The sequence below is a fragment of the Ambystoma mexicanum genome, chromosome 10 (genome assembly GCF_040938575.1).
Source record: "Ambystoma mexicanum isolate Mex_15411 chromosome 10, UKY_AmexF1_1, whole genome shotgun sequence".
NCBI lineage: Eukaryota > Metazoa > Chordata > Amphibia > Caudata > Ambystomatidae > Ambystoma > Ambystoma mexicanum.
Genome location: NC_090932.1, coordinates 952,156,395 through 952,181,368, shown reverse-complemented (window position 1 = coordinate 952,181,368; position 24,974 = coordinate 952,156,395). Strand labels below are relative to the sequence as shown.

The following is a 24,974-nucleotide window of genomic DNA, read 5'->3' as shown; positions in this document are numbered from 1 at the left end:
TTTCAGGGGCAAATGTGTGCCCTGTATCCTGCAATCCTTTAACATGTCCTTGATGTAACATTCCTTTTCAGATATGGTTTGCATAGGAAGCAGTCTAGATGGGTGGCAATAGGAATAATAGAAATGTCTAAGCACAGCCACCTGAATGAAAGGACACTGTTATTCTTATCGCGATTGAAAACATTTTTGGAGGTTGTCTTTTGCTAAAACACGTAACATGATTTACAGCTTTTCAGAAAATGTTGCAGTAAAACAATTCTTGCTCTCCCTTATAATCATAATGCTTTTCAAAGGATGTATCTAAATGTGGGTCTTTCGGGGATTTCCTGGCCTAGTTAAGAAACAATCAAACAAACTGATTGTTTAATCTGTTTATAAGCCACTCCTAAGATTGTTCTATTTTGGGCATTCAAATATTTTCAAACTCTTCATTTTTAGGTAACCTTCTCATCCTGCAGAGGCTGTTGTGGATGTTTGATCTTGATTAAGCAATAATGCAAATCACAAATAAAATGTAATAATCCATATTTAAGTGCTTGCATTTGTTGCTGTTTGGCATTATATGTTGGTATGCCTGGTTTTAATGTTTACTTTAAAACATGTTCACACACGATTCCTAAACATGCTTGAACATGTGTGGACAATGCTTTTGAACATATATAGACAAAGACGGGCACTTTTGTCAATGGAACATATTATCTGTCTATTAGAAAATGTTGCAATTTGATAATAATGTCAGTTATACAATTGGTGGGAAGGCTGGTATATTGGTGCTATGGCAACTGTCAAAATTCCAGAATTGAAGAACAAAAATGACATATTAAAATCATGTTGTTGATAAGAATCTTGAGAGTGTCAAATATATCAAATGAGCACAAGTAACAGAAAAAAAAATTATCATACCAAAAATGTCATGTATTTCCTGAGCAAATGGAAGGTGAAATGGGTGATCAAAGTGATGCTGAAGTACTGTGTGTGTGATTGTGTTCTGGAGCAGATGGATATACAGCAAGAGGGAAAGGGGGCTATTGCTGCTCTACAGAAAATTGACATTCATCGAAACACAGGAGGAGCAATGCTATTTTGATCACAACATAGCATACAATAGATAAGAAATCAGATCTGATGAGAAGCAGTGAGCTTCTTGCAATGGGGTGAGTTTGAGGGAGATTCTGACCAGGTTGTGGAGGGGAGAAAATGGAACAGTCTAGTCAAAATAAATAAGTGGACATACATAGATTAATAACAACCAACATTGGACCTTTGTAATTGCAGGTAGGTGGTACAGCCAGCTGTGCTTGGGAAGTGACCATGATGGTGAAGAGGAAGTGAGGGGCGAAGGCAGGTTAGATACTAGGGAAATTAATTGCTAGAAAGCAGATGACAGGTAGATTAAGAGAGCAAATAGTCACTATTCATAGGTTTGGTAACAATAGTACCTGCCACAGTCTTGGCTTTCTGCTTGGCATTCTTGCGTCAGGGCATCGATTTGTCTTCGGCATCCTAGAGTTTTAGGGTGGTAGCTTTGAGCTCTAGACACATAGATAAATAATATATTTCTATGTTTGTTTCAGTCTTTTGCTTATGGCAAGTGTTATTTTTTGCTGGTAGACCTGCCAATTGCACAAGATCCCGATTATGGCTCCCAGATGAACACTAACTGGTATGATTTGCTCTCATTTGCAAGAGTCTTTAGGCTTTGGCAAAGACCATCTTTGCACTACAGACCACGGTAGCCTTCTCATCCTTGGTATCTGGATCCCTTTCCAAATATGGCCCCACTGGCTCTGCCTTTCACCCTTGACCCCCCCTCTACCTGTTGGTCCTTTTGGCATGGCCAATGCTGCATCACTTCTAGGAACCTAACTTTCCAAAACCTCCTTGTACTCTACTGCTAGTGCTCACCCCCCACACCTCTCTTCAGTCAGCTTCCCCCTGTCATTCTTCCTCTTATCTTGGTTTCACCATTCTACCATTCTACCACCTTCCTTCTTATCTATCCCTTCTTGTACTCGCAACTCTCCTTGCGTTCTCCCTCTTTCTTCAGCTGTCAGTTTTTACTACTGATTTCCCTCCTAATACTGCTATTTCTCTGTACTCTCACCTCTTAGCCCTTTGCTAACTCTGTGTTGCACTCTCTAACCATTTCAAAACTCACACAGCTTCTAGAAAACGTAGACCTCATTTATTTTTGAAAAAACAGTATAATGCATAAGGTAGAGGGTTCATTGAATGCAATTATGGTGGATCATCAACCATGTAGATAGATTGGTCCACAGTTACTGTTACGGTCCAAAGCTGCAGTGTAGCTCATGAATTCTTTAATGGTAATCCTCGTCCAGTATATCTCCAGCACATGAGCTTAAAATGCTGGGTCATCATATGTTAACCAGACAGCCCTTTCAAAGCAGCTGCCTTCACTCTCTCCTGTTCTGGAGTCTGCCATTTTCCTTTATCACATCTGACATTCGTTGTTCTTGCTGTGTCAACTGAATCCGCATTTTGAGAATAATTTGTGGTTTCCAGTCTTCAGTTTCAGTGCATGCACATAACACTTTTGGCTCATATTTGGGGCTGCGATCACAATCTGGCCTTGTGCACAGCATAAGTCTTCTGCACCATACTGTATATCTGACTTCTAAATAGAGATTTGCTTGCCAGCCACCTCATAGAGGCTGAGGGTGATCTCCCATGTACCACCTCCAGGTTTTCATTTATGTACCAGGTGGATTGCCCTGCCCTCCAGAGCCACTCAGATCCTCAAGCATGGGGCTTCTATATTACCAGCTACAGCTAGTGACTCTTATCTATATTGGTTTTCTTCTCTAATCCTCTTAGATGTATTGTTGGCACATAATTAACCAGTGGTTTACAATACACAATCCCAGCAATGCCCAATTGTCTTGGTAGGATAGCTCAGGGGCAACGTGCTTGCCTTGGAAGCAAACCGGCATGGAGCAACACAGGTTCGATCCCCGGTCCGTGCTTAGACACCTCTGGGTATTAAACGCATTATAAATAAGTAATCATATAATATCATATCATTCCATCTCTCTCAGACTCCACTCCATAGAGTCCTCTCTCATCCATGAGTCCAACCTCTTAAAAGTTTTCATTGGTACATTCTATGCATTTCCACTTAGATAGTGGGCCTCATATTCAATAGAACGTGTTCCAATGTACCCACAAGCCCAACAAATATTTTGTGTAAAAAATGTCAGCATGGCTCCCTTCATTTATATCTCAAAAGCAGCAATCTGGGCACAGAAACATATATTAGCACAGACATTTGAAAACTGTATTTGGTGTGACAACCTACCACATCAGAGTCTGATGGCACAAGCACAAGCAAATACATTCATTAACCTACCATTATGAGTGCATATGTCTATTCTGACCTCCACAATGGAACCTATGCAGATTTCAGGTCAGGTGCAAGTCTTTTGTATCCTGTGCACACCAATGTATGTTGCCCTGCGCATGCCTATTACATATGTCCTCCTTCACCAAACCTTCAATCTTACTGACTTGAAATTATGCACCATTACATTAAGCTTATCATGAAGGTACAGGAATTGAAATTGCATTTAAAAACATACAAGATTGCCAGTGATTCACAACTGGGATCCTGTTCCTTCAATTTCCCCATGTTCCCTCTGTTTTCACCAATTAGGATCCAATTTGTGCGTCATCACACCTGTACCCTAATGATACAGGTCAATAATCTTGACACACCATTGATATGCTGTTTGTGTCTGGCAGTGCCTGGAAGCTGTTCCCAGAAGAAGGAGGCATGAGACCCTTTAATATTCAATGAGACTGCAATATTTACAGTGTCGTGGATGTTCTGATGTTTGAGTTAATGTTGCTGATACACTAGTACAAATCTTTTAAGCCTCAGTGTTGCTAGAAATGATTTAAGTAGTTTGTCCAACCATTTGTCTGTGGGGCAATAGATTAGGTGTGCACAATAATGAGCATGATTCGACTGCAACGATGTATATCTTTTTATGAAACAATAAAACTAGGCCTCACTATTATGCTTATGTTGCAACGAGGACTCATTTTGTTGTGCAGTATGAATATTGCGAATTCAATCCTTGCATTTCCTCAAAAATGTATTCCTTTTTCCAATGTACATATTGTCGGGGGGAAATTCTGCCGGGGTCGGCCGGGCCGTCCGCAGACCTCCAGGCAGGGAGGCCCCAACTCCTCCCGTGTATATCCCAGATGAGATAGAGCATGAGACACACACACAAGGAGCAAGGTGACTCTGCTGTTTATTAGACAAAACGGCAGGGATGGGTCAAGGAGCGTACGCGTCCGTCCTGACACACACACAATCGTGGGGCTCGCAGGCCCTTTTTACTGTATTATGACGCGCTACTTGCGTCACTTCAGAAAGTTACCAAAAAACCTATCGCCACTCTTAATTGGGTGTTCGAGTGGTAGGGTTAGTATAGCACACATATAGAGAACGATGTTAGTGGACAAAAGGGTAGTCAGGTGGTATATCTCGGTTGTCCCTACAATTAGATACATGAGAATTGTTACATGAAGACTCCTGAGGATTGGCTAATATTACTGGCGTCAGTGATAAGAGCCCCATGTTCTGATTGGTGCGCCTGTGAGCTTCCCAGCCTGGGACCACCGCTGTTACCAGCTCTCGGTGTACCTGCAAGGTGCAACAATGTTTCACTATAGGTACGTGCAGACAATGTGAGGACTTATTCATAGCTGGAAGGCTGACCGCTCCCACTGTCGCAGATGTCCATCGAGCCTTTCAAGTGTATCTGCCGGTGTCTCGTAGCGAGGGATCCAGACGCCTCTGTTCTCCTGGGTTTGGCATCTCGTCAAGTTCGGCTTGGTCATGTGTGGAGGGACCGTGAAAGAGGCAGAATTCTGCACAATTAATATTGTTTTTCTACTGCGCGCCTGGTTTAATTTGCCGGTGTGACTTTAACGTTGGTGCGCGGAGTACGAGGTTGCAACATCGTACCTTTGATGATTTGTTCTTGGACGGTGGGTTTGCAACATTGCGACCTTGGCTGGTTGTTTTGCCGAGCTCATTCTGCAGGACCAGCAACCTGACTCTTGCTTTGTTAATGTCCACGGGAGCTCTTGTTTGAGGCCTACTTGGCCTGGTGCATAAGTGATCCATTTGGTGCACAGGTGCTTTAGGTTATAGGAGCATATAGTTTCATGACCAGTATCGTATCTTCATTGTACTTCTCATGGTGGTAACTGGTTTCAAGAGAAGCGTGAGCACGCTAGTAGATGAGTTCATGACGCGTCTTGCGTTTCTGCATTCTGAAAGCCTATGTAAAAATAATAAAGATGCACGTCCGTGAATATGCCTGTCGCCTACGTCATAGCACTGAGTATATTCTTCGTGTAGGTTGGTGTGGGAATGTCCAGTGTGTATATTTGTATAGATGTGCTTCCCGTTGTCTAGGTCGTCATGGCATCTCTATCGACGTGTAGATTTTAGTCTAGTTGGTCCGTGCCGCAGGTGTCGGCATGGCTAGTGCGGGCTGCTGGGCAGGCAGATGGACACATCCGTATGTTCCTGTACCAGGGTATCTGGTCGTCTGGTAAATGGACAAACTCTTCTCGTGGCGGGTGTCTGGGTCATGACCCTCTAGGCCAGGCACGAGAGGTGAAGGACGGGAGCCTGGTCTTCCATTCTCCCACTTCAGTCCCCCCTCTGGTCGACTTGTCGACCACAAACATATCCTTCTCGTTATCTCCTCTTACTCGCCATATCTTGGTTATTCCTCCGAGATGTCCATAATGGTTTACATGATCTTCAAATGACCAATACATATATTCACAAGTTCCTCCAGGAGTACAGTACACCCATCTTCCTATGTAGCTCCTGGGGTTCCTTGGGTTCTCGATCTTCACTGATGGTGGGTCTAGATGGTTGGTGATGATTTGGGTGCGCAGCTTCTCCCTCTCCTGTATTATCACACCTGTATGCTGGCCGTCATCTGCTGGCATCAAGGGGTGCATTCCCACCATTTCCAGCAACTCGTCAGTAGTGCGTGCCTTCCGGGCCTTCCAAAATCTAATTATGATCAGAGTAGCTCCAGCCAATATAGTACAGCCCACTATTATTTTCAGTCCGTCTGACAGCCAGGATGGCATCCATGACCATAATAGTGAAAACCAGCTCTTATCCTTCTTTACACCGTTACTTTCATCCATCATTTTGGAGTGCATCTGGGCCAATTGTGAAACTGCTTCTGTCAGTGTACCATTGTCAGCATCATTGGCAGGTATGAACGTGCAGCATGATTGTCCTATCTTTGCACAAACTCCTCCTTCCATTGCTGTGAGAAGGTCCAATACATATCTGTTCTGCAGTGCTACCATCCTTACAGCTCGGAGCTCCTCTTTTATTGCGTTAAACCCATTTACTGTAGAATTGATGGTCATCATTAGTTCCCATCTAGTTATCTGGAGCCATTTTGCGTTTGCGTAAGCCTGCAGTCCTGGGTGTATTATTGAGGAGAAGAACATTGCTGCTCTGCTGAATAGTCTATGTTCTGGTGGTATTGATGTTAGTGCCGTTTCCGACCTTCCCCATAGGTAATTTCCTGTCAGTGGCTCTCCTTGTCTTTTTCTTCTATTTAGGACAGTAGCATTGCTGTTGGTCCTGTTCCCTTGCTCCTCCTGAAGTGGTGCAGATCTCTTTCTTCTTTTATCCCCTTCATCCATTTTAGGAAATTTCGCCACATTGACGTGCTTCTTAGGTACCACTAGTGATGGTACATTGACGTGTACCATTGTGCACACACCATTCCACAGGGGAGGCAGTGTATGGTATGCCTTTTCTCCACTGGCCCAATAATGGTCCATTATTACTGCTGTTCCCGCTCCCCCCTCAGGTAACTCCATCACACTTGCACAATTGGTGTTATATCCTACGTCCACCTCTCCTTTATGCTGGTAGCATACCTTGGGCGCAGTCAACGGTAGTATTGTTATTGGGTCTTCATCTTCTTCTACCCACGTGAGCATTGGTACGTACTTGATCCACGTCGTCCAACATCGGTGATTGTGTGTCTCGATGGTTGAGATAGTTTCTTTTGTCACCATGTTGCTGCCAATCACTCCTATCTCCCAGCTGTTGTCCAGATACACCTTCCCTGTTATCGTCAACAGCGGCCTCTCCCAGCATCCTTGTTTACCCGGAACTTCAGTGGCGTACCAATCACATGGTAGATACTGCAGTGTTACTTTGTTTGTTTCTCCTTTTGCAGGGCCACTTGTTATGTATTTGAATGCTTCAGCATGTAAACTGGTCTTGTGATAACTCAAATAGGTCTTGAGGAAGTTGTTTTCATATGGGTATGAGTCTCGTGTTTTCCATGTCATGTGCACTACTGTTCCTTGAAATCTTCCTTTCGTTTGGAACAGTGCCAAGTATATTATGCATTGTGCTGTCTTTTCATCTATTTCTGTGGCAACAAATGTTCGTGAAGCACTCATGGCGTATGGTATTAATGAGCAAACGTAGCAGCTATCCTCAGTTGTCTGCTTACCAATGCGGGTCATATGTTGGTACCATATGTTGTTTGTGACGTGTGCTGAATCTTGTATATAATTATCAATACCTTTATTGTCTGAGTATGTGCTGCGTTTAACTCTGTTTTGCTTGGGTGCAAGGTTACTATTACCACCTGACGTAACACCTGTTGCAGCAGGGAACGGGGGTATATTAGGTTTGGGTGCAGCAATAAAATTAATAGCATAGCTGTACTGCCAGACAGAGGCAGCCAAGAACCCGGTGATCATCAAAATCCCTATTATTTTTATTACATATGCTAATCTCACCGGCATTTTGCTCTTACCTTGCTGCAGTCCTGGCAGCGTATTCTTGCGACGTTAAAGTTGCCCGCCTAAAAATTCTCAAAATGCTTGTTATTAAATGTTAGTTTTGTTTCCTTTAAGCTCTCCCTATCAAATAGTCATTCAGTGCCCAGGCGAAGAGCTGCTCCCACGCTACTCTAAGTGATCGGTCTCTTAGGACCGGCAAGTGTGGGCGGAGGTGGGGCATGTAATATTCTATGGCCAGGAGGAAGGCTGTGTAGTAGACACGTACCCTTCTTCTTTTTAGGTATGTTGGCCTTTTTATTTCGTATACAAATTGGTGTGACAATTCTTCTGGGTAATTATCATCTGGGAGTACCATCTACGCCTGGACAGTGGACTTGTTAGTTAGCTCTTGTCTTAACAATACAATAATACGCAGTTCCTGTATGTGCGAGAGAAAAAAGAGAACATTCACGTGTTTACATGTGTATTTGTGCAGGCAATGTCTTTCAGTTTAAGTTATAACTGTACTTGGGAGTCAATGGGCGGGGGGGGGTTTGGGCTCAGATGGCGAAAGTATTTTTACTCCTTGAACGTGTGACCATGGGGTGGGCAGTATGGGGATCACCCCTTTCTTCGTCAGTTGTTGTCTCTGGGGTAGCTGGGTAGTGACACGGTAAGGGAATAATTGGGTCGTTGCTTGTGGTAGAACTTCCTTCCGCTGTCGGGGATGTTGTTGCTGTTCTTCCAATGGACCTGTCGTTGGCGCTGGGGCGGGTCTGCAGTTTGTAGATCTTTACATCATGTAGGTGGTTCCAGGCACGCTTGTCTTTTAGTTTTACTGCTCTTGGTGATACGTCCTCTACCAGATGGGGGCCGGTGAACCTCTTATCGTTCCATTTCCTATTGAAATTGCGAAGTAGCACGTGGTCACCTTTGGCAAGTTTGCACAAGTTCTCTTTTTCCAATTCTGTACTGGCGCCTTCTTCTTGATTTCTGGTGGACCCGCCCCGTGTGCGCTCGAGCTGTTGAGACACAAACACAACACTAGTAATCAAAGAAGACACATATTGATACATTTCATCACCTAACACACTCGCTGAACTTTCGTGGTCAGTGAATGCCCTTGACGTTGGCGTTAGGGGAATGCGCATTTGACGTCCAGTAACCACCTCGTGAGGGGTGAGGTGGTGGTCGGACCCTGGCCTGTTCCTTAATTCAAATAGGGCTAACGGAAGGCAATACAACCAACTTTTCTTTGTTGTTTGTTGTATCTTTGCAATTGCCTCCTTCAATAAGCCATTCAGGCGTTCACATACACCGTTAGCCTATGGGTGGTATGCACATGCAAATTTGTGTTTTATGTTCAGCAGTGATGTGATATGTTGGAACTTTTCGTTTGCGAAATGCGGGCCATTGTCTGATCTTAACACCTCGCACACTCCCCACCTGGGGAAGGCCTCCCTTACTAGGAATTTGGCTGCTCTAAATGCATCTGGGTGTGAACAGGGCCCTGCTTCAATCCACCTAGAAAATGGGCATACTACTACAATCATATACCTATTACCTTGACATATGTTGATCATATCAACATAGTCAATGTGAAGGTGCCGAAAAGGTCCTTCTGGCCGGGGTATGGTACCTCTTATCACTTTTAGGGTATGACCGGCCGTAAACTGTTGACATGTGAGACAATTGCTGATAAAATTTGACACATGACAATTTAACTCGGGACAGAACCAATCTTCTCTAATTCGCGCTGCAATTATTTCCTTGCTTGTATGGGCTGGGTGATGTAATTCGCTCAGGGCGGTATTTAAAAGTGCCAATGGTATTACAACTTTCCCAGTGCCACTCTGGCGCCATAGTGCGTCGGTTGGTGACATTGTACATCCTCTTTTTACCCATATTTCTTTTTCGGCCATTGGTGCAGCCGCTTGTAACTCCATAATCTGTGTGGCTGGGAGATGAGTGTATCCTTCTCTTATTAACATCTCCCTAGCCATTCCCCTCCCTCTCCCTCTCTGTGAGTCTGTGGGGTTCCATATCTCACCAAAGTATGCAGCATATTTCGCATGTGCGTCTGCTGCTGCATTCCCTTTTGAGACGTGGTCTTCACCATTGGTGTGTGCGGTGCATTTTACTAGGGCTAGTTCTTGGGGGTCGTTTATTACTTCAATTAGTTCAGCCAACAAGAGGGCATGTTGCACTGGAGTGCCGTCAGCTCTCCTAAACCCTCTTCTTCTCCATTTTGATAGCCCTGAGTGGACAGTGGATGTAACATATGCACTGTCGGAATATATTGTTACTCGTTTGTCAAAACTTTCCTTCAATGCCAATATTAATGCAACCAGTTCTGCGGCTTGAGCAGAGTAATGCTGTGGTAATTGTACACACTTCATAGCCACACACACCGGTGCCTCCATCATTTTTACCACTGCTGCCCCAGTCCTCCGTATCCCATCTCCTTGATCGAAAGTTGATGACCCATCAATAAACAAAAGCTCACCTCCCTCTAGTGCGTTTTCTTCAACTTTTCTAGTACATGAGTATATTTCAGTTATTTGGGTACAGTCGTGGGCGTAATCTCCCTCCTCAATTACTTCTGCTAGGAACCTTGCAGGGTTAACCGTGCTACATCTAACAATTGCTAGTTCAGCCCTAGACAAAATGATCTCATAACCTGATGCCCTCTGTGTCGTTAGCGTGGACTTGGGTTTATTCAATATTGCAAATAGTGCATGTTCCACAAACAGTGTAGTTGGACACCCCATGGTTATTGCTGATGCTTTTTCCACTGCAAAAGCAGCTGCAGCGAGACCTTGTTCGCAAGGGAAGTGGCCTAACATCACAGGGTCTAAGTGACCGCTGTAAAATGCTACTGGTTTATAGCCCATGCTCGTTTTTTGGGCCAATACTGCTTTCATCACTGCTGAGTCGCAATGTGAAAATATAAAGAAGCGTCGCTCATAGTCTGGGGATGCCAGTACTGGAGCAGTTGATATCGCGTCTTTCAATTCGTCAAAGGCCTCCCTCATTTCCATAGTCCACCCCAACTTTTTCTCCCCTTTATTTGCTTCCCTCAAACCCTCAAGCAGGGGTCCTATGTATGAACTGTAATCAAATACCCATGCTCTACAGTAGTTGCACAGCCCCAGAAATTGCTGCAGTTCTCTCACAGTCTGTGGCATGGGAGTGCTTGAAATGGCCTGTGCTCTTTGTGGTGCAATCTTTCTTCCATGTTGGGATATCAGTTGGCCAATGTAAAGTACCTGTTCCTGACAGTATTGTATCTTTTCCATGTCTACCTTGTACCCCTTTTCAGCCAATATCGTCAACGTTTTTAAGGAGTCCTCTCTACATTTATTTTCGTTCATACTGCAAATTATTATATCATCCACATACTGTAACACAGTGCTTTCCACCTCAACGTTACCCAAATCCATCTGTATTACTCTATTGAAAATTGAGGGTGATTCACAATACCCCTGTGGTAATCTGGTATGTTTCCACTTTGTATTTCGGTAAGTGAAGCTTGTCAAATCTTGTGAGTCTGGGTGTAATGGTATTGAGAAAAATGCATTTTTAAGGTCAATCACTGTAAATCGTGATGCTTCTGCTGGAATGCCACACAATATAGTAGCCAGGTTTGCTGTTACTGGATACTCAGCTTCTACTATGTTGTTCAAGGGCCTGAGGTCCTGTATGAAGCGCCAAGACCCCCCTTTAGCCTTGCGCACTGGGTACACAGCCGTGTTACATGGTGATTCTGAGGGGCCCAATATGCCATTGTTTATTAGGGCCGTTATGGTTTCATATATGCCCTCATCTGCCTCTTTTGACAATGGGTACTGTTTCACTCTCGGTAGTATGGCACCTTTTTTCAATTTTATCCTTACACCCCCTATGCTTTTTATGCATCCCACGTCATAGGGGCTAATAGTCCATAATGATTTGGGCACCTTTGACATATCCTCCTTAAAGAATGGGACTGTGGTGCATGCTGGTGCCTCAAGTGCCATTGCAATTTTCTGTGCTATTTGTTTGTGAGCCACTCTTAGCCATATTTCTACACTCATCATGAACACCATTTCATCTTCCTCCTTTTCTTCTGAGAACAACTCTTCATCTGACACCTGGGTCAGCCTACATCCTTCTGCTAGTGCTATCACCGCTCTCCATGCTCTCCCTTCTTTATCTTGGGCGTGCACAGCAACATAATCAGCTGTTGCAATAATGCTCTCAATGTCCATTACAAACACCTTTCCTTCTGGTTCATTAACAGGTGTTTCTGGTCGGAACAGATAGGCTGCTGGTCTCCTCCATATTTTCCCTTCTATCCCTGGCATCCATGCAAATGCCATGTCTGTGCCATACTGGAATAGCTCGCCATCTACTGGCTCCGCCCTAATCGCTGTCTGCCCACAGTATGCTTGCATAATCTGTCGTGCTGCGAGCACGTTAATCCCTGAAGTAGAGCAAATTATGCCATCCTCCGTAAAGGAGATCGTCATATTCAACCTGTTCATTATGTCCCTCCCCAGTATATTTACTGGTGAGGCACTATAATACAAAAGTGGAACTGACAGATCATAATCTCCGATAGATAAGGGAACGTTATCAGTAAAGGGAACCAACCCTTTAGCCCCAGAAAATCCTTGGGTGTTCATGGCTTCGCCTGACATCTTAAATTTACCTTCCCTTATGCACGAACGGGTTGCCCCGGTGTCAACAAGGAATGATAATTTTTTGTCACCTATCGTTACCTCTATGTGTGGCTCCTCCGCACTATTAGGTGTTACTGACAGGATGGGACACACCAAGGCCGTCTGTGGGCTGTCCTATTGGGGGTACAATGATTGGCCATTCCCTGTGTAAGGGTTGTGTCCCAAGACCGTTACCCTACCTAGTTGCGTTTGTTGAGTTTGGGGTTGTTGTGTTAGCGCTACTTGTTGTTGTTGCAGTGACTGTTGTTGTGTTATTTGTTGTTGTGGCAGTGAATATGTTTGTGGCTGTTGTTGTGTTATTTGTTGTTGTTGGTCACTTCCTTGTTGTAACATCTGCTGTTGTTGTATGCCCTGCTGTTCTTGTGAGGTCCTAGGTTGTGCCTGTTCATTCCTTGCTGGTGTTCCTGGCCTAACCCTACACGTACGTGACATGTGTCCTAATAATCCACAACTCCAACACACGGGTGGTTCCCTGCTCTGCTATGGGAAGCTCCCTGTGTTGTCCTGGTATACTGGTTGCCCTGTGGGGTAGGAATTTCTAAGTCCCCCCACCTGCTGTTGGGTATTATATCCGTATCCTCTCCCTCTCATAAATCCTCCTCTCCCCCTGTTATAACTATAATACCCAGCTCCTTGCATTGGGTACCCTCCTCCCATGTTTGGTGCCTGTAATTGCAGTGGCGGCACTTGCTGTATTATGCTTTGTGGAGGCGCTATTTGAGCTGGATCTTGTGCAGCCAGTACTTCTGTGGGGCTTTGGGCCATTGGTGTGGGCGTAGTTATTAGTGCCCCTTCCATTGTGTATTTAGTAAGTTTTTTCTGTACTAGTTTGGCCTCTTCTGTTTTCCTGTCCTCTTCCTTTTGTTTCATTTTTCCTTGCCATGTCCTGCAGTGATGTACTATAGTCAGCTGTATTTCTGGCCATGGTTTTGCTTCCATCCCCACTACTTTCTTTAGTTGTTTCTGAACTCCTTCTGGGAGCCCTTGTACTAGTATATGGTAAAATATGGCTGGTGTTTTGTCCCATTGCTCTCTAGTTTCCATGCGCCACTTCTCTTGAATATCCTGGATATAATCAACAGGATCCTCATTCTCACGCATCTTACGGGAAGTAATTGCTCCTATGTCTGATGTGTCCGGGTACTGTACTCTCAGTGCCTGCCATAGCGCATGTCTGCAGTTTGCAAATGGCGCCCCATCATGCAATGTGTTCGTTATTGTTACCCCATGAAATCCCGCTCTCTTCCAAATGTCATCCGCTCTATCCCCTAATATTGATATTAACAGGCCCTTCACATCTCCTACTGCTAGTTTCTGTCCTGCGGTGTGTTTTTCATTTCATATATCCATTTACCCGCACCTCCACTTAATGATGGGAGCCTACATTTTATATTTTCTTTATCTGTATGCTTCCAAGGTACATACTGTGGTCTAACCCCTCCTCTCTCCAACAGTGGCATTAAGTTTTGTCTTACGTCACCCTTTACGTCCCACAATATCGAGTCCTCACACCCCTCCTCTTCTCCCGTTTCCTTTACCTCTTCAAGTTCGTCCTTATTACCCCTGCTTCTACCTCCTTCTCCGTCCTTTCCCCTTTTTTCGTCATTTCCTGTATTTAATGTGGGCATGTTTATTTGTCTATCTTGCCTGCGGCTAGGGAGGTCTCTAAGCCGACATGCATAGGGAGTCAATTCGTCCATGAATGGCGCGAGCTTTATTGTTCGCAGCGAGCGTGTTGCGGTTGAGCATGTAGGGTGCGATGGGGGAGGGCGTGATGGAGATGGCGATGGTGTGGCTTCATGGGTTTGTTTTTCCACTAGTTTTTGCACCCCCTCCTCACTTCTCTCCAGCTCCTCCCTTCTCCTACTGATCCATGGCGAGTCTATGTTTGTTCGAGTGAGGTACAGCTTATCTAAGCTTTCCCTTTCACTCTTTCTTCCTCCCCTCTCTACTCCTTCTTCCTCCTCACTGCAAAAATCAGTCATAAATGGTATCCCCCACTCTGTCTTTTTCCCTTTTACTGTTACTGTTTCTAAGTCTATTAGGTCCATTTCTCCTCTTCCTTTGTTACCAATTGTTCCCCTTGGTGCAGATGTTGTTGCTACTTCTCTACTTCTATATACATCCCCCCATTTTTCACTCTCCCTACTCCTCCCTTCTCTTTCCCCTTCACTCCTCTCCTCCATCTCCCTACTATTTTCCTCCCTTTTCCTTTTTAATTCCTCCATCACTTCGTTGCTCATCTGTTCCAATATTCTTTCATCCTCTTTCTTCCTTTCCCATTTCACCCTTTCTCTTTCTATTATTTTCTCCTCTTCATATTTCTTAGCTGTCTCTGATAGTACCCTCCTCCTCCATATGACCATTTCCCTTTCCTTTTCTTCTTCTTCCTTCTTCTTTTCTCTCAGCACTACTCTTGACACCCTGTCTGCTGCTGCTTTTACCCTTTCAGCTTCTCTCCTTTGCTCCTCATTTCGTTCCCTTAATTTTTCTAATTCGTCCTTACCTTCTTTCCTTTTCCTCACTCTCTCTCTTTCCTCCCTCTCAAGCTGTTTGATCAATTCATTCTGCTCATTCCTTAGCTTTGCTAATCTTTCCTCCAAAATCTCTTCCTTTTGCCATAGTAGCTCCTCCCCCCTTATTTCACTCTCTCTTGTACTATCCTCGTCTGTTCTCTTTACTACCTCCCTCTCTTCTCCAGTTAGTGACCCTCGTAATTTTAATAATATCTGTGCAGCTACCCACTCGTCATTTCTCATCTCTACAGTCTGCTCTTCTCCAATCCTCCCCTCCCCCACTGTCATCTTCCTATGAGCCACATATGGTGGAGGGCTGTATGCCGGGTTTGAGTATCCTTCAGCCGCCCTTAACTGTCCTTCTATTTCTCCTAATTCTCTTAACGGGTACAACCCTCCTTCCTCTGTTTTCACTCCCGGTGTTATGGGTATCTCATTGCTCGGTTCCTTTTTTATGTCGTCTAATTTATCAATCTTTTCTCCTCCCTGTCCTCCGTTCCCCGTATTCTTTGTGTTTTCACACCCCTTTTCCCCCTCCGTTCCTTCTTTCTTAATCTCCTTTTCTTCCTGTGTTTCCCCCATAGTGAACATTCCATTTGGTCCTGGTCGGGACCCCTGGAACATCCTCCATAAGTTAAACACCTCCACATGGCTTGCCAACTTCTTCCCCTTGTATGTATTGTGCAGATGGTTTAGCAGTGAATGTTGGGCATATGGGTCGAAACTACCATTAGGCGGCCATGGTGTTAACATTTTGTTATCCGTCCCCTGGGTCCACTCTATGCTGTACTTGATTAAATTCTCCCTATGGGGTGGCAGTGTGGTGCATATGTGTTGTAGTGGGGTAGTGAGGGTGTTCCCCCACCCTCCCGACCCTGTCCCGCCTGACATAGTAGTGCTCCACTTGTTACCCTTCCCTTCACGAGCAGTTTACAATATGCAACCTTATATTGTTTACCTGGCCCCGTAAGTGTGGGGACTTACGACACTCCTTTGACAAATTATGCAATAAAATATATATAAAAATAAATAAAAAATAAAACAAATATATATATATACGTATGATTTTATATTGTATATTCCTTCCCCTACGGCCCCCTGCGGCCGAAGCGCACGCAGCCCCCTGCGGCTGCGTACCCCTCACGACTATCTTATACAGTCGTCCTGTTTCCCCGTTCTCCTCCCCCTTTTACAATTGCCGTGGCCGGCGTTCTCCGTGCACAGCCACGCCCCTCTCCCCTTCTCCTCTTCCGATCCACTCGTCTATCGTTTATCTCCGTATCCGCTCCCTTATCATGTTTCTCTTCCCCACCACTCTCAAACCAAAAGTTCCTTGTGTTGGCGATATCCTATTAAATCCCTACTGGTGACGTCACCGATCTCTTCGAGCTACTGGCACATTCTTATTATGTTTTTTTTTTTAAGTTTCAAAATACACTTGCAATCTACCCCCGCTAATCCTACAGCTGTCTTCCTGTCTCTCCTGGAACAAGGTAATCAAATCAATAATATAATCGGACTGCGCACGCTGCGTCGCCTCGCGTGTGATATGCCCCTCAACAGGAGGGCTTAACCAGCCAATTATCTTCCGTATTGGGCAACTATGCAACTAGCTACCGCCTACAGGGAAACGTCATCTACATATCGAGTTTCTTGCTCGAACAATAGGGAACCTCATCTACTCATTGATCAATAAATGCCAAATCGTAGGAAACCACACACACACCCACCCTTACACGTAGTCGCGACTTAGGCCAATCAGTGTCTACGAGCGGCCACACGTTATGTTTTCGTGCTCCGCCCCCCTCTTTCGCGTGACGTAGCCGACTGCTCTCGCACTCGTTTCGCTACCATTCATTCCATTAGCAACACTAAGTTGTTAGACCTTCGCCGCGCATCTGTACAACACCTCCCTCCTCCCTTATTTACTTCCTCCCCCTCCCTCACAATTTCGCATTGCTCGTTGCGCGTGTCATGCTCACCAAGTTCTCTTGATGCAGGGCCGCTCGACTGCGTGCACCCCTCCAAGCGGCTCGCCACCTCCCCTCGTCTGGACCACGTCTGGACACTCGCCAACCGCGGGCGGGATACTTCTCAACCGGCTCCCGAGGGCCAATATCCGGATTGCGCTGTCCGGTCTTCTCGCAGCTCCGCGATGGTCCTGTAGTCCTCAGAAGGGGGCAACGGCAGAGGGGGCCGCGCCGCCGGGCCTCCTCGCAACGGGAGTGCCTGGAAAAAGTAAAAATAAAAAGGTGGATCTTAAACAGATCTCAGCAGTGCCTCCAACTTGTCGGGGGGAAATTCTGCCGGGGTCGGCCGGGCCGTCCGCAGACCTCCAGGCAGGGAGGCCCCAACTCCTCCCGTGTATATCCCAGATGAGATAGAGCATGAGACACACACACAAGGAGCAAGGTGACTCTGCTGTTTATTAGACAAAACGGCAGGGATGGGTCAAGGAGCGTACGCGTCCGTCCTGACACACACACAATCGTGGGGCTCGCAGGCCCTTTTTACTGTATTATGACGCGCTACTTGCGTCACTTCAGAAAGTTACCAAAAAACCTATCGCCACTCTTAATTGGGTGTTCGAGTGGTAGGGTTAGTATAGCACACATATAGAGAACGATGTTAGTGGACAAAAGGGTAGTCAGGTGGTATATCTTGGTTGTCCCTACAATTAGATACATGAGAATTGTTACATGAAGACTCCTGAGGATTGGCTAATATTACTGGCGTCAGTGATAAGAGCCCCATGTTCTGATTGGTGCGCCCGTGAGCTTCCCAGCCTGGGACCACCGCTGTTCCCAGCTCTCGGTGTACCTGCAAAGTGCAACAATGTTTCACTATAGGTACGTGCAGACAATGTGAGGACTTATTCATAGCTGGAAGGCTGACCGCTCCCACTGTCGCAGATGTCCATCGAGCCTTTCAAGTGTATCTGCCGGTGTCTCGTAGCGAGGGATCCAGACGCCTCTGTTCTCCTGGGTTTGGCATCTCGTCAAGTTCGGCTTTGTCACGTGTGGAGGGACCGTGAAAGAGGCAGAATTCTGCACAATTAATATTGTTTTTCTACTGCGCGCCTGGTTTAATTTGCCGGTGTGACTTTAACATTGGTGCGCGGAGTACGAGGTTGCAACATCGTACCTTTGATGATTTGTTCTTGGACGGTGGGTTTGCAACATTGCGACCTTGGCTGGTTGTTTTGCCGAGCTCATTCTGCAGGACCAGCAACCTGACTCTTGCTTTGTTAATGTCCACGGGAGCTCTTGTTTGAGGCCTACTTGGCCTGGTGCATAAGTGATCCATTTGGTGCACAGGTGCTTTAGGTTATAGGAGCATATAGTTTCATGACCAGTATCGTATCTTCATTGTACTTCTCATGGTGGTAACTGGTTTCAAGAGAAGCGTGAGCAAGCTAGTAGATGAGTTCATGACGCGTCTTGCGTTTCTGCATTCTGAAAGCCTATGTAAAAATAATAAAGATGCACGTCCGTGAATATGCCTGTCGCCTACGTCATAGCACTGAGTATATTCTTCGTGTAGGTTGGTGTGGGAATGTCCAGTGTGTATATTTGTATAGATGTGCTTCCCGTTGTCTAGGTTGTCATGGCATCTCTATCGACGTGTAGATTTTAGTCTAGTTGGTCCGTGCCGCAGGTGTCGGCATGGCTAGTGCGGGCTGCTGGGCAGGCAGATGGACACATCCGTATGTTCCTGTACCAGGGTATCTGGTCGTCTGGTAAATGGACAAACTCTTCTCGTGGCGGGTGTCTGGGTCGTGACCCTCTAGGCCAGGCGCGAGAGGTGAAGGACGGGAGCCTGGTCTTCCATTCTCCCACTTCAATATATTCATATATATCATGCTTATATTGTATTGTACAAGGGATTCCTTCTGCTTAAAAGTGCATCAGCATAGGTAGCTGCTATCACTCAATGTATTGCTATTCAATTTATCAACCACAGAAGGTGAAGATTGCTGGGATTCAAAATTGTGAAGTCTAACCTATAACATGTGACCCATGAGCTATCGTCCCGTACAAGAAAAAAAAGAATTAATGATTTTAGGCTGTGACAGAGTCACATGAACTATGCCCAGAGAGGTAGACTGGAAACCCCTAGGGGCACGGGAGACCATCTACTCTGTGAAATTACCTAAAGGGCTGCTAAATTGAGGATCCCTAAGTGCTTCCTGTGTCTTCCCTTTGGAAAATCAGGAAATTAGTGGATATTCACGTTAGTGTCAGGCAAGCACAATTCCTAGAGGGTTGTATGGTGACTAATGGCCTGAAGATGTTAATAAATCACATTTAAATCAGCCATAGGGTTTCCATGGATAAAATACCCATAAAATGCAGTACATATTAATGTTACGGAAGTTGTCAAGACAAGCAAGTGACACCCCAAACATTCCCTGCTCTGTTGCTGGTTCAATGTGTGGAGTAGGTTTGTAACCCTGGCATGAAACACAGATGGGATCCAAAAGCCATGCAATATGCAGAGATTTGTCATCTGCCCTCAGTGTGTGTGAACAAAGAATAGGGTATGCCAACATACCCTCAAACTAAGGAATGCCAAAATAACACATGCCAGCTCTTAACACCGCCATATCTGCCTGACCCTAACATGATGTAGAGGTGTTTTGTAACTTTGGTCTGCAAGGCCAGGAAAAAAGCCATTTCAACCTATCAAGAGATCCAATGGACATAAGTTGCAATGAAAGAAAATAACACAAACATGGGGTGGAGGTGGCACCATTAAGAAAGGGGCAGATCTGGATGGGATTGGGGAGATCCTGGAAGCCAGGGACTGCCCTCCGCTCCATGATGCAGGAATAAGAGAATGTTCAAAGAAGGTCTGACAGGTACCCCAGTGCATCCATAGTCTCATATATGTTACACACTGTTATATTCTGAAGGCCCCTTTGCAGCATAAGGCAGGTGACATTCTCATCATCATAGCAGAACAGGTGCAAGTGCCATTCAGAAAAATGACGTTTTCAGTCATATAATTCTTATAACAGAATGGCATACCATAGTCCTAACGTTCTTATAACTACAGGCATGGGCTTTAGCTGTAAATGTAAGAGAGAGATCTGGTTTGTTCAATACTAAAAGCTCATACTTTTGGCTCATCTGGCAGTCCAAGACCTGTGTGATCATTTACTTGTGCAGACAGTGAGGCATCACTGTCATCATAACAAAGCGCTGTTGGTGCCAACCCTTAATTCCCATATGTTCCTTTCCCTTATACAATAAGATGTTTAGATGGCGGATGGTCATTATGATATGTCACATGAAAGAGCTTTAGGGTGGGCCAATGTCCAAGTTGTCTGAGATGCAGACTCTGTATGGCCAATCACCATGATCCCTCCACCCCATGCACAGCTAAGTACAGTATTATAAATGAAGAACTCAAATCAAGGCCCTTGATGCTATACAAAGGGGCTGTGCTGGTCAGACATGGAGGGAGTTGGGGTGCAGGTAGGGCAGAGGTGTTAAGAGCATTGCAATGTAGAGGTGTATGATCAATAAAGGAGAGTGAAGGGTAGAGACAGTGGAGTGAAGGAAGAGAAGACAGTAGAGCAGTGAGAAAGAGGCAGAGGAAGAAAGAGCAGAATTAAATAAATGATGTGCATTGGTGGGGAAATGACCAAAGGAGGGAGGAACAAGACAGGGGGCATGAGAAAGAGGAGTGGAGACCGACACTTTTGGAGGTGAGAGCCAGAAGTGTGAATGTGGGATAAAGAAGAGTGAATGTATATGAAAGAATTTTCAGAAATGGAGAAACAAACAGGTGGAGATGAGGAGGAGGACATAATGAAGTGAGGTAGGAAAAGAGCCAAGAAGGAAACAACTAATACAGAGATGGAAAAGTTAAGAGAATATTAGAAGAGACATCTAGGGTTGTGAAGGAGAAAGAAATCAAGACAGAAGGACAAAATGGGGTGGCAAAGGGAAACAACAGGTTTCATCGGGTCAAAAGAGTGAAACATAAGGGTGATGAGGTCAAGTATGTCAAGGGTGGAGGGAGGATAACACAGATAGATAGGAAAGACATTAAGCAGAAGTTCGAAGGTAACAGTAAGGAGGAAGAGGAAGTGAGGTGAAGAAATATGTTGTGTAGTGGAAATGTAAGGAAGCCAGAAGAGGGGAAGGACAGGGAGAACAGGTGGCATCCAAAAATGAAATATTGAGGAACATGAAGGATGAAGAAAAATGTGAAGGGAAGAGAATAATCTCAGTCATGAAAGTCCACAGTGTCTTCTGAAGCTGAAGCCTAGTAATTCAGTGGTGGTGAAGATTGTCATGTAAGTGTAAGCACTGGAAGGGAAATCTGCTAAACCAGCCTGGCACCACCAAAGGGTAGGGGGTGTCGCCTGTTATACTGCTGGCACATAAATAATTAAACAGTTTGATGCCTGGTTTCATCATGGTGACGCAAGGTTGCACAGGTCATGTCACATAATGGTCCAAATTTCATTTTGTGAGCAACATAACATCCTGAGAAGACTCAAAGATGCAAAAATTATTGTGGGGCACTCAGAACCACACAGTCTGTGACTCGCCTTTTAGCTGCTTAGAAGGCAGACTTGCCCAGGGGAGTGAGGGTTGGACTAACGGCATAACACTAAAGACAATGGGCCTCATTACGAGTTAGGAGGTAGCCATGGTGATATTAGCACCATGGCTACCCCATACCGCATTCCGGGTCCGGGTTCTCGAAATAGGGACTTACGGGTCATTCCAACCTTGGAGGACCCGGTAAATCCCCATTCCGAGAACCATTCCCCATTCCCATTCGAGCCCCCATAGGGCTCAATGGGAATGGGGATGGAGCTAATAACGGGCCCGCTAATAGCAGGAACGTTATTAGCTCCCTGGTCCCATAGTGGCTCCTGCTAAGGGCACCTGGTAAAACCAGGCCCCCATAGCGGGACCCGCTAAGGGACCTCAGAATAGGGCGGTAAGGGTTTACCGGCACCGGTCTCCTTACCGGTGCCCATTAGGAGACCGGTGCCGGTAAATCCTTACCGTCCTGTTCTGAGGTCCCTTAGCGGGTCCTGCTATGGGCACCTGGTTTTACCAGGCGCCCTTAGCGGGAGCCGCTAAGGGACCAGGGAGCTAATATTATTAGCTCCATCCCCATTCCTATTGAGCCCAATGGGAATGGGGAATAGTTCTCAGAATGGTTCTCAGAATGGGGATTTACCGGGTCCTCCAAGGTTGGAATGACCCGGTAAGTCCCTTTTTCGAGAATGCGGACCCAGAATGCGGTAAGGGGCTAGCCATGGTGCCCAATGCCTCTTCAGAGTGTGTTTCCTACCAAACACAAGGAAGGCTCAATTAAATCCAGTCCCCTGTTTTACAGACTAAAGATACTGAACCACAACGTTGGCTATGAATTGCTTGTTGATTCCTCCAGCCATGAAAGTCTACAGGTGAAAGTGTGAAGTATCCAAATGTGATCATAGCTAGATGTATCAACTTGGCTGCGGGACAAAAGATCCCAAATAAAAATAAGTTTGCATAGCCTTTTAAATCAGAGCTTCAGAAGGAAACAGTCAACCCCATGCTCACAAGCTAGAACAGGTTTTCCCACCCAATGCCCAGCCCAGCAGGGAGTAATAGCCCTAAATGATACAACACATTGACAGTTATGTGGGCTATATCCATTTCAAGTGCACAGCCAAATAAAATAATGTTCACAGAGAGAACAAGTCTATTATTTCCTGTGCCACATCCCACAGGTACTGAATATATATAAGGCGGTGCACATATGCAACTGGCCCTGGTTTGTTTATAAAGCTCCCTATTGGGAACATGTTGACAATTGTTTGCAAATGGAATGGCCATTTCCCTTATTTAAATAGGCATGAACAAGCTAAATTCAAACATTTGCAGAGAATAATGCAACGGGATTCCCTAAACTCTATTCATGAATGAACCCGCCTATACCCATTTAAAATCAGACAATCTCAGTCTTTCGTGGGACCCGGACCCGGTACATCCCCATTCCCATTTGAGCCCCCATAGAGTCTGACCAGGCGTTCCTTAGCTGGACCCATTGCAGACTTCATATAGGGTGGCCTGGAATGAACTGTGCCTTTCCCTTACCGGCACCGTTCATTCTGTTGCCGCCTACCTCCTAATGAGGCCCTCTGTCTCTTTTGTATGGGTTACTCACAATAGTAACCTTTATAACTTTTAATATATGAAGTATCAGCGTTGCACATCGATTTCAAGGTGTCTTTCCCAGTTCGAAGTCTAGTGATGGCTAACTTTGGAAATTTTGCACTGTTCCAATCTTTCTTTGGGAGTATTGAGCAATGTCAAAAAGCTCAAGATACTCAGGCTCAATATACATCAAATGGTTCCATTTGATAATAACAAATTCACTAATAACAAAAGCTTTTTTTAAACAAATTAGAAATAACAAATATCATTTATTTTTTCCTTTTAATTTTGGCGGGATTCCCCCCAAATCCTCTATTTGCATAGTGTTATTACCCAACCGCCCTTGTTAATCCCTTACCCTACCTCCCATACATACATTTACCAAAAGAATCAATATTTTTTCGTTATTTAGGACTCGTTATTGTAGTTATTTGTTATAATCAATTTGTTATTATCACTGTATACCACATCAAATGCATACAATCCCTATTGCTTGATGATAATTTTGATAATTGAAACAGTAAAAGGATTTGTTACCTTCATTAATGTTACATCTCTTTCTACTTGCCCTGAAATGTTAGCCTTTTGCCCTGTACCCTAGAGACATGATTTCCAAAGTTTATGAAAGGGTTTCAAATCCCATTTGGATGCTCGAAAGGGCTACACTATGCTTTCAAGAGCCTTCATCTTTATAGTCTGTATCACAATCCGTGGTCCTCTGGCTTAACTGGAGAAACACCCACCTCTTGCAGTCTACCCTGATTCATTTGAGTACACATTTCATTTTATAATGAGGAATACATAATATTTGGATTATGTATATGCCATGATACTTAATCCTTTTCTATGCACATTTTATTCCATTTTCATGAATCTGTGCAGGTTGACAAGCCAGAGAATCTGGTATGGCCTTGTCGTCATGGTGTGATATGTAACCCTAGATTGTATGGGCCTCATTACACGGATGGCGGAGAACCATGGTGCTATTAGCGCCATGGTTCATGCCGGTAAAATACCGGCACCGCCTTGGCGGAAAGGGGAATTACCGCCCCATTCCAAGGATGGCGGGGCAGTAATTCACCCTTCCACCATTGCCCTTCCCCATTCCCATTTTTGGTCCATAGGGCTCAATGGGAATGGGGAAGGCGCTAATTACGGTACCGCAAATTGCGGTACCGTAATTAGCTCCCTGGGTCCCTTTGCGGGTTGGTTTTTAACGCCTGCAAAAAGCAGGCGTTAAATCCCCCTACCCGCAAAGGGACCTCGTAGTAAGGTGGTAAGGATTTACCGGTACCGGTATTTTACCGGTACCGGTAAATCCTTACCGCCATCCGTGTAATGAGGCCCTATATCTTGGGTTCAGAAAAAATAAGCAACATGTCTTCAGAGTAAGGTAAACATGTGTTGTCAGCGCTTTAACATACAGAAGCATTTCAAGCAATGATCTAATTCCATATGACATTTTGCAAAACCTTTGGGATGTATCTATTAGTAGAGATCCTAGCTATTACACTGTTATGTAAGCAGGATGTTGTTTCAATAAATCAGTCTAGAAAGCCACATGCCATCAAGGTAGTTTATGTTGGCTCACATTCACAACAGCTTTTTCACAATCTTGGCATCTGGTGAAAAAATAAATGAAAAAGCCTTTTGAAACAATGCACTTGAAGTGTTTGATCTTATAGTCAGCCATTCATTACCTAACCCTGGCAAAGTTACTGTTTTTTTTTAATCTT

The 24,974-nt window shown here is 44.9% G+C and overlaps 1 protein-coding gene across 6 annotated transcripts in view; it reads left to right on the top strand.

The window, feature by feature from the left end:
- The window catches only part of NLGN1 (neuroligin 1), a 1,353,775-nt gene that overhangs the window by 1,163,716 nt on the left and 165,085 nt on the right, over window positions 1–24,974 (top strand). The gene's annotated exons all lie outside the window — the stretch shown is intronic.